Source organism: Manduca sexta, chromosome 17 (assembly GCF_014839805.1).
Source record: "Manduca sexta isolate Smith_Timp_Sample1 chromosome 17, JHU_Msex_v1.0, whole genome shotgun sequence".
NCBI classification, from domain to species: Eukaryota; Metazoa; Arthropoda; class Insecta; order Lepidoptera; family Sphingidae; genus Manduca; species Manduca sexta.
The window spans coordinates 7145613-7164426 of NC_051131.1; the positions used below are offsets into that span (position 1 = coordinate 7145613).

Consider the following 18814-nt stretch of genomic DNA (forward strand, 5'->3'; position numbering starts at 1 on the left):
AGATTATGATTACGGTAGGATAATGATCCTACCTGTGTATCACAATAAATACTATCTCCATTTAAATGTACCATCTATACCTACATAAACAACAAAACAAAAGTTCGTTGTTTGTCCTAAAAATAGTTTCACATTAAGAAGGAACAATGAAAAGTCGGTAGAGCCGCGAAAAAAGTACACGTTAATTTATTTTAAGTTAGCTTATTATGAAACGTTGTAATATTACACTTACTACAAAATAAAGGCAAATAATATTAATTGCCACAAGGTTGTTAATCGAGAGCCGCGAGTTCGATCTACGTACCGAAACAAATTGTGTTTGATCGGATTTTTTTCCTTAATCATCGTTCTCCTGTTCTTATCCCACTCCAATGTGGGGTCGACGCAATATACATTATTTACGCATGTTGGAGTAAATTTTGTGTAGTTTTTTACGACTGGTCGCGTGCTTGACCTGATCCTTTCAAAAAGATCCAAACCGAGAAAAGTTAAGAAAAATAAAAAAGATTCAGGATTAGAGTCCAAGATCTTTCATAGTCTATTTACAATAACGTTGGACGAAAGCGGAAATTTTCTGTATATATTGTTTTGATTTTTCACATCATCTATGCGATAGGAACAGGAAATCTCAATATAACAGTGGCGAAGGGTGACATTTTCCACAAGGAAATCCACCAACCCCTATAGGTACTAATAATATGAATAAATGCGGTCTGGAAATAATTATAAAGAAAATTAGATTAAACATAAACTACGAAAGGGAAGCCAGCAGGAATCGGATTACATGGACCCTTCGCTACTGTAATATAATAATATTTATTTATTACATCAATAGTATAATAAATAAATTAATTACAATGTTTTCATTACTTTTTTACATGTTTATTCTATATGGCCATTAACCATCTTACCCTATCAGATTAGAGCATCTTTCCTTATTAACTGAGGTAGAACGGCGTAGAATTTTGTAAAAGTATAAACAAGACAGGTGTCATATTGAGTATCTGTTAAAGTTTAGTTCACAAACTGTCCACTTAGCTCAAAAGTAAAACTTATTCTTATCATGTTTTATCACCAAACAATTTACAGCAAATATCATAACTTATATAATAACTTAAACCTTTTTTTCTTTATCATTTCGCCCGACTTTTCCCTATATACGTATATAAATATAAGATCCATACTAAACTGACAGTAACTTGAACATTCTTAGTAACTGAAAATTTCGTGATACTGAGATGTCGTTCGGCAATAAGTTGACAACATCTGCGCGACGCTTAAGCATGCGGACTAACTCCCCATCGGGTGTCGAAATGTAAGGAAACAAGAAGTATATCTTAAAATATACAATCATAGCGCGATATCGACTATAAAAGACAAGACTTCGAAAAGATTGAATGTGCTGATAAAACCGAATAGCTTTATTGTAACGGTTGACCTAATAGGATGACGTTGGCAACGTTAACATGTATATATTTTATTTACAAAATTCTTGTGAATATATTCGTGAGACATTTTGAAAGACATTAAATATTACTAGATAATTGTATAGTTTTATCTGCTACAGAGATATAAAGATGTTTAACACTTTATTAGTGCCATAATATGTTATCGCTTTTTAAACGCGATATGGAGTTGGAAACTTGGTTATTCAAACGGAGTGGCAGCCGGACAAGCCCGGCGCCACCAACAATTCTGGTTTGCACGATGGCTATCAGAAGCGCAATCCCTATTCCTCGCAGTGCTAATCAATGAATAATTACTCTGTTTAAGGGCACCTCTATAAATAGCCGGCTGGAGCGCTGACCTGGAGCGACGGGTTAGTCCGGCCTGACAGCCGACTCGCAGCAGCCTCGCTCTTTCACCCCCGCGAGCGCCCGAGCGCCGCACCGCCGCCGCACTGCCGCCGCGCCACCGTCGTGCCACCGCCACACCACCGCCGCGCCACCGCCGCGCGACCGTCGCGCGACCGCCGCAGCGCACTCTCAGCCGCCTCCTCCGATACTACTATTCTCACAGGGATGCCACAGCGCCATATCAACTGTGACACACCGCTCTGCATCGCATCACAACTTTGAAGAAAATAATCTTCTAATGAAGAAACAAGCACTTTTCGAACCCACAATCAAATACAATGATGCATTGCGATTTGTGAGTAGTTATGAAAATAATAATAATGTTAAGGAATATTATGAAGCGTCTTACGCTGACGTCGTACATACGTAGAAATAATAAGTGAAGGTATTTTAATGTGACTCAAACAGATATTGATTAAAAGATCACATTAAAACTTGATACGTAGCTTTGATAAAAATATAACGTCATAGTTAATTCAGGGGCCTTACGAACATCTTTTAAATCACATTCTAACAGTAAATTAATTCCTATTTGACGTCGGAAAAGATATTGTTTTGCAATAATATCTAATAGCTATGCTATATGGAGTTATCATATTAGAATAACTGATTAATTAAGTTGACATCTATTATTTTACAATAGGTACATAAATATAATGGCACTTTATGTCAGAGAAGCTCGGTAACCCTAAGGGGCCACCGCACTACTCGACACGCCTCGAACTCCGCATCCTGTCGTTTTTTGCAAAATTAGCTACAAAGGAATCTTTGTAGGCGAATTGTGGATATATTTTTACCTAAAAAATGTCCTCAAAATTATTGCTGTACCTACACTACGCTTTTAGGTTGAATTTAATTTAACCTAAGTACGTCTTAAAATAGTAATACGATTAGTATCTGGAAGGTGCTGCTACACAATATGAGGAGAATTGTGCGTGTGATTTTACATGTAACGGCAATTCTAATCGAAAGCCATTGAGCGAGGTTCCCTCGCTGTCGAGAGGTTATCGGTTATCGAGTTCCTTATAACATAAACATAGAGTTATATTGCGTATTCTCAGAAATTCAAAGTGAAGATAACTCAATATATAGATCATACTTGTTCGAATAAGGTAGATAAACGCTGAAAGCTGAAATGTACAGAAGTGGCATGGAGAATAAGAAATAAATTCCTTAAATAAAGCAAAACATAATAGCACGATCAAAAAAACAAAGTTAATTTGTTCGAGCTTTTTCATCAGGTGAATAAAAAGTTGTTGTTTTATTCGGTAATCAAATAGTTGCCGCGAAACAATCGACAATGACATAGACATTGGCAGGCGGTGACAACACAAGGCTGAACGTGGCGCGATCTGCGACCGACGCGACAAACGACGACCAAGAAGCGACCGGCGCGGCACGGCGCGGCACAGCGCGACATGAAACGGCTCGACTTGTCTGCCCAGCGGCAAGGCATGGCGCGGCCGCGTGGAACAAATGCGGAGACGACGACAATTTGCTACTCAACGTGACAGACACTTGCCACCTTATTTGTATAACGTTAACATGCTCCACTACACTCCACTACATCTGCTTGTCTCTGTCTGTCTCTGTACTCAATACATAAAACGTTCAAACCTCATTGCATTGCGTGTACTTATCCTGAATTGTTTGATCATTTTCAATTCACTTTTACAGATATAGCCTAGATATTTGACATTAATCACATCAAATATCAATTTAAAGATTAATTTTGGTATGTTATATTTGTTTTGTTAATTGTGTCATTATAACACAGATTTATAGCAATCTCATTATCTAATGGGAAAAAGCTCTGTGTATATAGGACGGAAGTCGACACTGACAACATATATTATAATATAGAGGAGTGAGGACTCTGTTTGACACTTCTTACAAAAATGCATGTTATTTTTTTCAGTTTTGAACACGTGTGATGTAAATATCAGAAAGGTTAGAGTAATATATTATAGGGTTTAGTAAAAATAATATGAAATAAAAATATTTTTTGAGCAGCTTATTTTAACAATTTAATTTATTTTTATTACTTTCGTCCTAATCTGCCCCTCTTGACAATAGCTTAGGTCCTAGGATATTATTGAGGCAACTTAGGACTGATCATCAAAGGACCCATTTAATAATATGTAAATAGCCATCACCAGTATTATAAATCAATCTAAATGTAGGGTAACAATAAAGAAAGAATAACTTGTTGAAAGTGGGTTGCAGGCGTGTCCGTCAAAATCTGGGATTTGCCTTTATTTCTACCTCTTGTATTATTAAGTTTATCACAGAAGTGTTTTTTGGTATGTATAGCATAATCGAAATTTATATAAGAGTACATTAGGACATGTGTAAAAGAACTCCTTTAATACAATAAAATATATACATGGTTTAAAAAGTAAAGGAAAGATACCTAAATTTACTCTAAACATTTAAAATCAAATCAATGAAACACTATTTTAGCTGAAAATTATTTACATTTGCGAGTGAACAGATGTAAAGAACGCACACGAAATCACGCATTTAATATAAATTAGATAAGTGACGTTTTATTAGATCACATTTTAAAAGTTGTGAATGATAGTGTTGCCATTTAACAAAGAATTGAAGATTAATACTCATAAATTATTAACTTTGTCTTACTCTGCCCCTGTTCTAAGCTGCTTGCTTCTCCCCTACATATTTCTAAAATGTGATAAAACTGCTAAATCCTAATTTTTTTCTAACTTACGTGAAGTGTATCTATTTAGAGCTAAGTCCAATGTTAATATGTAAGGAGCTCTTTATAATTCCGTTAAATTTTTTTGTTAATCACAAAAGACTAATACAAAACACAAAATATCAAAAATACCACACTGGATACCAAATGCTTTTTCGCCAATAGTATGCAACAACTATACTGATGATAAATGCATAGTTTACAATTAAAAAAGCTCTATATTATTTCCATTCCTATTCTCCAAGAACTTCATGGCGCATTGTGTGATGGCGTTATGTAATTGTATAGTATAGCGCGTATACTTACATATTGATGCAACTGTACCACATGACATATACTGGAACATAATCCCACGTATCCATAGAATAAACCATAACAACGTAAACAGCTTTGGTACGGGTATTTTTGGAATATAATTACAATATATACCATAAACATTATACCATATAACCAGTTAAGTCAAGGTCTAAGCCTGACTGTAATTGAAATTCCGAAGTGACCTTGGGTGTAAGTCATCATAAGACCTGTAACCAAAGTGAAAAAATAATAAAAATGACTACATATCGGCTTAACTCGTTGTAATGAATTACGGCATTGCAAGGACGCAGTAAAGTTGAATATTGCATCAGAATGATTGCGAACACGGGGAGGCAACGTTCGCGTGGAATGTTGGCGCGCGGTCGCAACTTGCACCGGAGGCTCTCAGCAGTGCGCAGTGCGCGCGGGCAGGAACCGTGCCCGCGCCCGTCCCGCCACCCGCGTCCGCTGCCGCCCGTGACTCATCTCTCGTACATCTCACCACGCGCAGATTGGGGAAGTACGCTTGTAATTTGTAGGCCCGATTGTTTCTTACGATTATACCACTGACCGCTGATATTGACGTCACATTCCAGTTTAAATGCAGATAATGACGGATACAGAAAATTTTCCTGTTAATGAATCATTCAAATCAACCTCCCTAAAATCTATCAAATCATGCTTAATCGATCCTAAATTTATTTCAAAACATTTATTCGAATAAATGGTCTTCATTACGAGTTTTGGATAAACTTTTATTGCGAATTTTTATCGTTGTTTTGCATACAGAGTTAAATGCTCCAAAAATAAACTGTGAATCATATATAGCTTTGTACGTGAAGACAAACATACCGAAACGATAATATGGGTAGAAAAGGTACATTCACTTTACTAACATGTCACGACTCACGACTAAATTCAACGCACTTCCCAGAGTTAATCAAAGAAGTTTACGAGATTCAGGTAGCTCGGAGTTAAGTGATTGGAATTACTTACGAGCTGTAAACCTAATAATGTTAATGAAAGCCACGAATCCATCTAATATTATTCCTAGCATACTCGGTGCTAAAAAACTTCCTAAGCACTTTAACATACATTACTCAATACTTGTAATAAATAAAAAAGTAAATCTTTCAGTTCTTGGTTACATTAATTAAAATAAATGATTTATTGATTGTACATAACTTTCATAAACTTTTTAATACTAACAAAATACTCAGATAGCACGCAGTCTTTAATTACTCGATAACAAATCCCTAAATCTAAATTAAGCTTATGCTTACATTATTGTCTTCTTCTAGGTCTCAGTCTCTCTTGATGGCTAAAGCTGGCTGTAAGCATTAGCGGAAGAGTGAGAGGAATAAGTGTGAATCTTTGGTAGTCACAGGAATGGCCTTTACAACAAAAATAAACAATAAATTCGTGTTGGTTTTCTATATAATATAGATTATTGTGTATCTATAAACCAAATAGATAACATCGACCCTTTAACATAAATATTTTATTTAATTTTGATTATATTTGAGGATAACTCTATTTTGAACAAAAAAAATACAATTATGATTAATTAGAATCCTAGTATTATTATTTTTATTTATTTTACGTATGATACTATAATGATCAAGTATTACTAAGTTAACATCGTGTTACTGGTTATTCTAAGCGTAGGATGTGGGAGCGCTCTAAAGATAACCCCACCAAGCTACATGTCTAATATTACCCGGTTTCTAAAAAATATCGATTTTATAGAGCGACAGATGGCCGACTCTGGAACCCGAGTCCGCCGTCTGTGACCCTCCCGCGCACCTCGCCGCGCGCCTCCTCAGTCCTCACCCACGATAAAGATTTATTCTTCCAAAACATCCCCTGCACAAAAATGGATTATTCGATTTATATTAAGTTTCCGCAATTTCTGTTTGGGGGATGGGAACGCGACCCATCTGTTGTATAGGCTCTGCCTGCCTTTGTAAACATTCGAAGGGCACGTCAATATCGAGCGACGATCATTAATAATGACAATACGTAATATTAGTCGATTAGTTTGCCGTCAATGCATGTGCCATCTGTTGCACGAACACACATCACGAGATTCTCGCAAATAAAAGGACCTATTATGTTTCTATTGTTTTTGAGTATAGATATGGAACTATTATGTAGGTAGAGTATATGTCAAGTATGACCTAAAGCAGTTATTGAACCTCAAGTCAAATAAAAAAATCGAATCACATCCGTATCTCCAAATGATGTTCTTATATTACATACGGCGAAATGTCGCAGAGCACACAAGGATATTCAAATAATATAGTAAGCGTAAATCCGGTAAAATCACGTAATAAAATAAAATGACACTTGATTTCACACAAACATTGCATTCTCGTTGCGATAAAAGGATGTAAAAAGGGAAGAAGCTTATATTCCATTTTACATAATCTCTGTCTAGACGGAAGCTGACCGGTGCAGTTGGTGTTCTCTTATTTAGTGGGGCCGTGGAGTGTACGTTCGCACCGCTCACTGCACACACGGCACACCGCAGCCTGGATTTGCGTCCTACACATTTGTTCGTGAACTAGCAATGAATTACGGTCCATTTTCGCAACCTCATAACTGCTTTCAAGGTGGGCTCGTGAGGATTTAATCCGACCTTTTATGTTGAGGAAATTTACAATAAAATTATACAACATCGCGTGGAATACGAAACCCATTTTAATGCCAGTTAAAGACTGAAAAATACAAAGAACAAAACGTAAAATGATCAACAAAGCCGCCATTAGTACCGATTCCAGTGTATGTATCATGTTTCGGTCGCGTTAACAGGCGCCTCTGTCCATTTCTCATTAATTCTAATTACTCTCAAATGTTTTGGCTTTAACAGCGATGATACAATGAGTTGGGAGGCCTGATTATCTGATAACTGACAGTTATTAATGTTTATATTAATCTCCTTTCTTCTGAATAGGGTTGCTACCCTAAGTGTGGCACCTTACAATGTTATCAAGATAAATGCAATTCTCTGCCTTACATTTATTATAAAGTTTTTATTATAAATGGGAACCATATAAACCCCCAGAAAAAAATACTGTTTTTGATCTAAGAGTACATACCTACTATACAAAGACCTAACGAGGCACTGGCGACAAACACTCGAGGCCACTTGAGACTTAGTTGAACGAGTTTACGGACAAAAAAGGTAAATAGGGATTGTCTAACTTCGCCAAGGGTTTGTTTTCATTGGTATTGACTGTATAGGTACAACATGGCCATAGTCTGAAATGTTCAATAGGAGATGGATAATTAAGGAGGACAAATTTCGTTTTCTGCGAACCATCTGTCACACGGTTTGGGAATGTTTTATATTTCTGTTTGTTCTTATGCGCTTTTTACGCAGCTCCCTCGGCCGGCGTATCGAGTTCAGCGAATTAATTTAAGCAATGAAAAATGCTACCAGTCTGGTACGTTCGCGACCAACGCACATTGTCAACAGTTTCAATGTATCTCGCTGCTTGTGGATCCATCTGTATTAACGACTTATGTTATTGTTATACGTGCTCTATTTGTTACCGAGTATGCTTTTACAATTGATAACGTTTATCATATTTTTATAAATCTAAAACAAAATAAAATGCAAACAATAAAACATAATGTCGTGCGGTTTCTAAACACCCTCCACAGTAATATGTTTCTGTTTTTGGTAATGGTAAAATGTCTATAGTCTAAACGGTAGATTCTACAGCAAAATAAGAATTAAAAATACACATACCGAACAAGAAAGAGCGATTTGTTATAACGTTTCACGGAATAAAACTCCTTTATCACGAGTCTGCTACAGCTCACATTAGTAGAGGTTAGCTAGAACACGACAATGCTTATCTGCAGATCTTAAACGAAGATCACTACGATTACAAACTAACTATAAAATGATAAAATAAGGTCTTTCTCCCCTTTTTGTTGTTTACAAAATTTTGAAGTAAACAATGCGAAAATAGTGTTGTTTCTTATCTCATTAGGGTTATTTAAACGAAAAACAAAGATCAGATTGAATTCTAAAAAGGCAGCTACATAGAGGACCTACTTAGTCTTTCCTATATATATTCTTTTCTTATTATGGTATGGGACTAGACCTGATTCGCTTTAGCCTAACGATGACTGTTAGCCGCTTCTTTTTCTGACGTCAGTGCGAAGTAATTTCCGCTGAATCATATCACTTAATTTTACGTATATCGTATTAGTAATTGTAATGATTTGAAACAGAATATTTATCCGCCAAACAACATCTTGTTAATATAATTTCATCTTCAAGCGCAATTTACGAAAATAACTTGATCGGTTATGAATTATTTTCATTATTAGGTACCTATATGCCGATATTATAATTCTACGATATTATCCCATAAATATATGAATATTTTCCACTTTGTATCAGACGAGGGTTTCGTAAATAATATGATGTATGTTCGATAAGCCATAAAACATAACATAAGGTGTTAAAAAAAATAAGAACACTCACTTTCTAACGACTAAACTTCCAAATATATATTATTTGTATGACATAAACCTAGTTTTCTGTCGGTTTTAGGGTAGTTTTAAGATTGTGAATTTTCCATAAATATCGCTACAAGTGTAAGTGCTATGGATAGCACTATACGATATTACGTACATGGAAGCTCTAGACACGCTTTGTTGTGACAAAAATCGATATTTCCAGGACATCTTACATAAGATGTCCTGGAAATATCGATTTTAATCTAAACGGTCTAAACGTTCAAAGAAAAGATTTGAAAATCAAAAGAATTGGGAGATTAGGCCGAAAATTAATCTCTGTACTTAATATATTATTATTGATTAGATTGATCAATCAATACATTTTTTTAAGCAAGGTACGGTAAGTCAGAAAAGCTCTACATCGCCTCTTAAAACAGTTGAACCAGGACGGCCAAATCTACATAAGACAGAAACTAACTTAGAGCTGTAAAAAACTTAGAACCATTGCAATATAAATTAGGAAGTACTAGAAAGAACAAAAAACCTTTCGAACTGCTACGACACAAATATTTAAGTGGGAAGCTTAACAATACTATTACCTACTAGCTACATATACTTTTACTTAACAAAATGTGCAGCATAACATTTTGCCTGCATTTCCAAGTATATTTACCCAACCTATATCGTTGATTTTATTATGACGAAGATGGAAGGTAAGCATGAAAAATGACAATTCGTTCTACTTTAAATTAATCCTTACTATAAACTGCACAGAATTTTTTATTTTGCAAACATTTATCTTAATAAATATGAAATCTTAGCGGTGGATGTCAAAATACATAACATTATAAAAATACATTTTTATTACAGTCCACTGATGAACAAGATCAACAAGAATATTAAAATTTAAGTATTTATTTGGTCTTTCTCTTTTCACTGTATGTCCCACAAGTGCATTTATACATTGCTATAATTCCAGCTTCACAAACCTTATTTGTAAGAATCCTAAGTCGATTTACATACTCAGTTTAAGATTCAAATCTTCTGAATAAGTTAAACCAGTGAATATAAATAAGGCAGGTATCCGATCCTTTATTTAATATTTTCAAGTGTGTAGGTATAACGTTGGCTGACTGCAAAATTGTCGCCAAAGACTTAACTGTACCATCCTGATAGACAACTATTCAATGAGATAAAACGGTATGCAGTTACGTAGGTTCACTCATTCTCGATACTGACCGACACGTAATAACTGTTTGCTCTCTTGTTTGCACATCGCACAAATATAATACGTATTATGGTCGGTTTATACCTTTATACCGTATTTTATATACGTAAGTAATTGTTATACCTTTACGAATAATAAAAAATTATATTAATGTTTTTTATTCAATCATAAAATTTATTGACAATAAATACATTGTGACCAATCTATGTAAACGTTTATTAAGGAAGTATAGTAAATATGATTACATTCGATAATGTTTAGCAAAGAAATATAATATTTTATTAGCGTCACTACACTTAAACACCAACAATAAGACCGAATGAGTATAATACATAGCCTAGCCGCGTTCTATTTACATGCGCCGGCACATGCGAAGATTCCTCCTAGCAAAAAGCCATCTGACCAGCCACTGGCAATTTGCATTATACCGTTTGTATCTCATTACAAAATTAACTCATATCCTTCTAAATTGCTTTCAAGTTCTTGATCTAACATCATACTAAGAAATATTGTTATGTGAACATTTAGTTACATTATATTTAATTATACATAATATTTTTCTTTTGTCAATGATTTCCAAAACAAGTGGACGGTGGACATAATTTGTCTTCATGTCGATCAGGAGCTACGGCATGCCAAGAATCTTTTAAACCATAAACAACAATTAACCACTGCTTTATATTCAAAAGCAATCTGCACGGCATAATAATAAAGTATAAAATTTTACAACGGTTCGGACAAATTCGCACGAAAAATACAAAGTGGTTTAGGTACGCGGCCGCTCACGGACGTGTCCGTAAAGTCGCGGAGTCCGGACGCTGCACTGCATCGCGTCGAGCAGCGCCGCGCTCAGAGCTTGGTGCGTGTGTTCTGTGTTCACAGTTCGTTGCTCAGTCCTCGACCTCCTCGAACGAAATGATTTATCACCGCGCTGGGACTCGCCCATTACCGTGTCACAATCAATAACCACCTTACAACGATTGATGAACCTTGCCTATTTTTTGCCCGCGACTCCACTATTAGTAGGATAGATGGAAAATATCTGCTTTAGAGTTATTTCACGGCAACAAAACAAATCTGCACACGCCACTTGAATACAAATGCTTAGTGTCTTACAAAAAGCTCGTCGGCGCCATAATGGAAACTCTTTGTATTTACAGATTAACTTACAATAGGGTATAAAATATTATATGATTTTACAATAAATTGCAAATACTATTTAAAGTGCTAGTTAAAGTTATTTAATGTCCTAAATAATAATCCTACCCAATTTAAAGTATGTCTAGCCATAAGAGTTCATAACGTTTTATTATTAAAAGTTATCATTTTCAAAGTGGAACCAAATACCTTACTCTAGAAATGCGAAAATTACAGCCTTAACTCTGTGAACTCGACATCTTAGTCGCAAAATGGGACTTAGCTGTTTTGCAGCCATCGCACACCCATTGTTATGAGCGTATGGTATGAAACTAAGTCACTGTAATCTTTTATTCTGGATTATGTAAGAGTTCCTCGAATGTTTAAGAATATTACCAACAAATTTAAGCTTTTTGAAAAAAACATAGGCTTAGTAAAGCTAATCTATTTAACGTTGAGAACTTGGCTCTAGTTGTAAGAATACGTTTTACAGTATACTATGCAAATGCATGTAACAATATATTGTTACATACATGAAACCATTATTTAATGTTTAAGTAATAATGAGTCATGTGATTATTCTACAATTATTATTTTAGAATAAGTTTAGTTATATTTTTTTAATGAATCCAAAATGTATAGTTTTAAAGTGCTGAATTTGTTCTCTCTTTTATTCAGAAAGCATGTGCGGTGAACAGGAAACACCATTCATTAGAGCCTCAAATTTGTCTTAATAAAACTGTGTTTGGGCTTTATACTTAGAATCGAATCGATATCAAATCATCTTCAATTGCCTCTCTACAAACGTTGCCTTGAATAAGCGATAATTTATATTAGGAATATAGCCAGAATAAACACCATAGATTAGATCTAGCTGGAAGAATCCACAGGAATCCCAAGGTAATTCGTAATACTTGTGGTGTCAGGTCGATTACAAAATCTAGCCTAACGGAGGATCGATTTCAAATTGGTTTAGAGTTTCCCCTGTCCAAATCTAATAACAATGCGTGGATAAACGTTAAACTATTATGGGTATATATGGTCGATATATACAATATAATAATATTAGTCCTGTATTATATACTTGCCCACTGCTGAGCACCGGCCTCCTCTACTACTGAGAGTCCACCACGCTGGCCTAGTGCGGGTTGGTAGACTTCACACACCTTCGAAATTCTTATAGAGAACTTCTCAGATGTGCAGGTTTCCTCACGATGTTTTCCTTCACCGTTAAAGCGAATGATAAATAATATTGTTATTCTACTACTGGATTCCTTGTGACAGAGGCTATCTGTTTTCGACTATCGTAGACAACTACCCAAACACCTAAAACTGCTCAGAGTATAAAATTAAAATATGAAATAAATGAGTATAAATCCTACTAATATTATAAATGCGAATTTTTTGACATTGTTTTGATATTTGCTAAAAGAAAACGCAGAAAAGGCAAGGATATATGTATATTATCATAAGGTACTCACGTCCTGGACATTTCCAGATAGTAACACCCACATTAGAAAAGTATTTCCATGCAAGCGAAAAACACCTGGTAAGTAATAAATAAATTTAATTTCTTTTTGTTTTCTATATTTTTTTTATTTTTAATCTGGCCGACTTAAGCAGCTTGATCTCAACGATTCTTGCCATCCAAGTAATCACTAACACGATAATACGCTTTCAGTTTGCAAAATTTTTAATCGCTAGTGTATAATACGCTTGGGTATTTTATTTAAAAAGCGTACACATTGACCCACAAAGTATTGCTGATTTTTGGCGATGTGTAACATTTAAAACAAGTTTGTACTAGTTTTTATTGTTCCTAACACAGAATAGTTGAATATTCAACTGTTCTGTGCTTTATATTAAGTATATATATCTCGCATATTTCTCCAAACTGCACGGTATTTTAACGCAATAAATATGATATTTTGGCAAATATGTTTATTATAATAATATTATATCAAGAATGTTATATAAATATCTTTGAAATTTTCTCCAATATAATTCCTGTAAGAATAGTGTCGATATCGTAAATTGCTTTTAAAAAAATATACTTATAACGCCACCCTATGTATAAGCCGTTAAACTTATATTATAATAACTTTTCAATAAAACGTTGTAGATTGACATTTATTTCAGTAATACCTTTAAATGCAATTGGTGCAACAGGATTCTCTTCCTTATTCACTTGCACACTGGTTTTTACCTGTCTTGTATTTGGCAAGGTAATTTTAATTCATTTAGTTTTTTTAGGACACAGTAACAGGTTATTGACATTGAACGAATGTATAACTTTATAGAACTGTGATGCATTATCCAATTCATATTAACTTTGAATTTTTCTTCAATACCACGTTATAAAATTAAGTTATTATATCGCATAATATGCATGTAAGTTATATTTTTTTTCAATTCTACTACAAATATAAACCATATTCAAAAACTATTGCACAAAAAATGCTAACGATATGCATAGTCGGGCCATGCATGGAATCATGTCGTATTAGACAAACATCGGACGCGTCAAGATGACGGCTAATTTACAAGTTCTGCCAACGGCACCAACACGCTTCATGCACCAAGCACGCCATGTCATTACTTTTTTATTTTCGCGTGGAAAACGGGTTGCACTGAGGAAGGCTTGATGGTTTTATTATGGTCTTACCGGCGATTTCAACTTAGCATCGAGCCGGTCATGCAGTAAACCCCTCTTCAACCTAACGAAAGAATAATAGCCATCTTCTGAAATTTAAAAGAAGTTTTCGAGGTCCCGAGAAATCGTGAGCTTACTAGAAATCATTGTTATATGGCGACCTGTCCCAATGTTGACGTCTCATAAGCTTGTACCGAAAGACACCTTTAGCGTGTGCGATAGTATAAAGCTAATACGTTGCATTACCGTTCATCACGAGATCACACGATAAGATGCATGCAATATTATTACCAGCTTCAAATTATTCACTAACTAACTTGTGCTCGCGGTTCCGTCAACTTCAATTTTTTTATAAATTAGTTTCAGTTTTATTAGTGAAAGATATTTTTTTATCTCTGGTTACATATTTGGATCATCAAACTCTGTAAAAAAATTTACACACAAACGAATTTTACCTCTTTATAGGTAATATAGGTACGGGAAAAACTATGACAGGTCAATAGGGCAACGAAACACTTTCCTATATTAAGTTTAACATGAACCACGAAGAAATTAACATAAAGTGTAATGCAAATATGGAAAGACGACAGGGACGCCCACGCTATTTATTTTAAAATCAATCCTCCGCAACAAAAACTCTTTAACGGTTAAAGTGCGACGTAACAGTGGGATATAAGAAGGAAATCAATTCAAAATTTCAATGAAATCATTTATTGAATATATTTCCTCGAAACGTATTACAAGTTCGACGAAACACGCGAGTCAATTAGGAAATTAAGGTACTCAGACAGTTGCTTTCAAGAATTCCGTATTTACTCTAGGTGATTATTTACATGAAAGTTGTCAGAAGGCCTGTGGTCGCATGGGACCAACCTACCTACAGTGCCCACACTCGCGCAAGTGTATGGTCAAGTGAACGGAGGTTTGTCTCAGTCGCCGGTACGTCTATTTGTCTTAACGCAATACCTGTCAATAGCCGTCCTAAGTTCATTGGCACTCCCGCTTTGGCGCATCCATGGCGTAGATTTGTGCATTACGCCTGCGCTTGCGCACCACCATTTGTTCAAGAGGGACCCACCCGACGGGTATCCGAGCTCGTAACATAATCTTTGGTATGCCATTAGTTTGTTTACTGATTAAATACTAAATAATCGTACTTAACAAGAACTCGACAATGCTTAAGTTTGTTAAACGCTTAAATTATATTATATTGTGAAAGCTTGCCATGTTAACATCATTAATAATTTTAAAAAAGAAGCATATTTTAACATGTAAAGTGAATGACTAATAATTTTTGCCATGTACGTTGTACAAAACACTACATAGACATTAGTACATTTCGTAACTACATTTTTTGGTTTAAAAATCGGAAAATACCGGCCAGGGTCACGTATCAACATGAACTCGCAGCCGCTGTAAATTGACTGACCCTTTTACACCTACGAATCACTGTAAAACATTTCGTAATCCCATTCTAGCTTCAGACGAAACCGCTTCGTCAGTCACCGTACACCATACACCACATAGTTAATTTGTAAGTTGGTGTTAAATAAAACGGTGTTCAATATTTTGTAACAAAACAAGGAACACAAAGGGCGTTACACTCTATATGTAAACACAGAGCAATAAGCACAGTGCGACGACACGTATGCCGCTGACGATCCGATCATCAAATTATCACGAACACTCACTCGGAACAGAGGAACTCACATATACGTTGGTGTTAATGGCGAGCGTTACGTATGCACTCAGGTTAAAATTGCGTAGCCCCTTATATACTAGACTAGATAAAATCTTTTTGAAACAAACTTATGATAGAATTTTAAAAGTATGTTTAATTTAGGAATACGAACTACTCGTCCTCTTAGGACCTAATAGGACGAGTAGTTAATACCTATAAACATTGCAAGTTAATGAAAGTACCTACGCTTATTCGCATGCATAAATTTTTCTATGATCAATTCAGTGTGAGCTTACATGAGAAAATAACTAGTTCTCTTTTTCCACTTAAGTTTACGGTTTTATTATACTTCCTAATAAACTATAATACCTAGTTAGTGTAATATTTGAGACACAAACAGTACATCAAAAGACAAATTATATCAAAATATGTTTATACAATAAATTTAAAAGTAAATAATATTCCATTTTTCAATCATATAAAACAATAATACATGGACTTATTTCAATATAATCTATGTGTTTTATTTTTCCTTATGTATTAACTGTAAGCATAAATGACTACTTTAAGTTATCTCTAGGAGCATATAGCAGCAGCAATCAATTTTCATTCTTCTTTCATCTCGAGTTTGTTTTATTTCATGCCCTTCCTTCTTCCATCACGGTTCCACTATATCGGCAATGGGCAATTAACGTCTTAGTGAGATAATTAAATAGCATTCGTTGAAGATATGCACCTATAATAATATCAGCCCTGTATTATATACTTTTGCCCACTGCTAAGCACGGGCCTTCTCTACTACTGAGAGGGATTAGGCCTTAGTCCACTACGCTGGCCTGGTGCGGATTGGTAGACTTCACACACCTTCGAAATTCCTAAAGAGGAACTTCTCAGTTGTGCAGGTTTCCTCACGATGTTTTCCTTCACCGTTAAAGCGAACGATAAATTCACAAAGAATACACACATGATTTTAGAGAAAAGTCAGAGGTGTGTGCCCTTGGGATTTGAACCTGCGGACATTCGTCTTGGCAGTCCGTTCCGCACCCAACTAGGCTATCGCTTCTTCATATGCACCTATGCTAGCGATTAATCAGCATGCCGAAGTTCGTGTCAATCAATTAAGCCTTCACTTTTATTCCCAATTTCAGTAGCTATGCGGTCGGCGTTGAAAAAACACGTGTTTTCAGACTAGATCAAATCCAAATAAATAAGGATAAATGACAAATATATTCGTCTCCGAGATCCCCGCTAACCCGACTTGCAAGTGGTCGAAATTAACTAGATCTGGCGACTTCCAACGTTAGACCGTCACCGTGTGGTAAAACCCAAGACCTTCTCATAATAATTATTAGAGAAAATTAACAAACTTAAGCCATTTGCCCAAAGTTACAGTTGAGATTTGTAGATGGTTTTTGGCCAACAAACAAAAACAACAACAACTGTCCAACAGTAGGATCTATAGCATACTTTTTTAATATATGAATTGCATTCAAAACAACACAAAATAAAAACCGTGATTGAATAATTAATAATTCTAACTTTCACCGGCACTAATGAACTAATGATACAGGCTTGAGACGCTACGTTCGTGTTATGAAGATACGGACATTTGACCCTGAAAGCTTTAAAATCTGAAATTAACTGAATAGCACCGAACAATGTTAATTCAATTCTTTATACACATTGTAAATTGCAATGCATTGTGCCAATGTAAACACACAGCACAATATAAACGGCGTGACGTCCATTTTCATTATTATAAAAAAAAATCTAATTATTTTTTAAAGGACCGAACTATTGGGCTTCCAGTTTCTTCGATTGTAATGAGAAAATTACTTATCTTCTTAATTTAGAGAATATGTACTTATATGAAATAAAAATTGAGTACAATCGAATGTACGTCACGGTCCTGATTTCAAATCTGCTAAACGTTTGAATGATGATTCGTAATAGCAGAAAAGTATGTCGTTTCTATTAAATTGATGTTAGTTCGTTTAACTCGCAATTCGCATTAAAAACATTATTATTGCAGGTTATTAAAATAAAAACTTGGTGCGTAGGCTTGGCACAGACGTTTCTGCGGTTAAGTTATATACAATTATATTGTTGTGTTCATATTACTTAAATATAATATGTTGTGAGTTTCATCTAATAAGAACCATTGCATGAAGTTTTCAAAGGATATCTAAATAGATAAATTTAATTATAACCACTAACTTATAACATAAAAAGTCTCTTTTCTATAATTGTTCACTTTCTGACTTAAATAGCTTAAATTCTAAGGTATTTTATAATACCTACACGGGCAAATCTACAATTATATATTTACCTATTCATATAAATTTGTGTTTGACTTTGCTATGTACTTTTTAATCCTTCTTACTATAAGATAGTTTCACAAACTCACAAAAACTTATATTTATCTACTTGTAAAGTAGGTATGCACTTGTATTACGTGTATCGAGGCGTCGATTGCGATAAATGAATTTTGATACAGACAACTGATACAAATAACGGTATGTGTTCTTCACACACACTGTCGTCGCTTTCAGGAAAGTAAAACTTGGAATCGAACGTCTATGGCACAAAATCTGCCTATAACTAATATGATCACGACACGTATTGACTTACTATTTGGTTTCTGCTCAGATCCAGAGTAATATATAATATAGGTAGGTCAGACATACTTTCGTTATATAAATACATATACAACGCATTATATTGCCTTTCACGCTGTTTAGCTCATCTTAAAAGTAGATAGTTA

General features: G+C 34.9%; 1 protein-coding gene across 1 annotated transcript in view; it reads left to right on the forward strand.

Annotated features, from left to right (window-relative positions):
- The window catches only part of LOC119189554 (DNA-directed RNA polymerase, mitochondrial-like), a 36011-nt gene that overhangs the window by 13974 nt on the left and 3223 nt on the right, over positions 1-18814 (forward strand). The gene's annotated exons all lie outside the window — the stretch shown is intronic.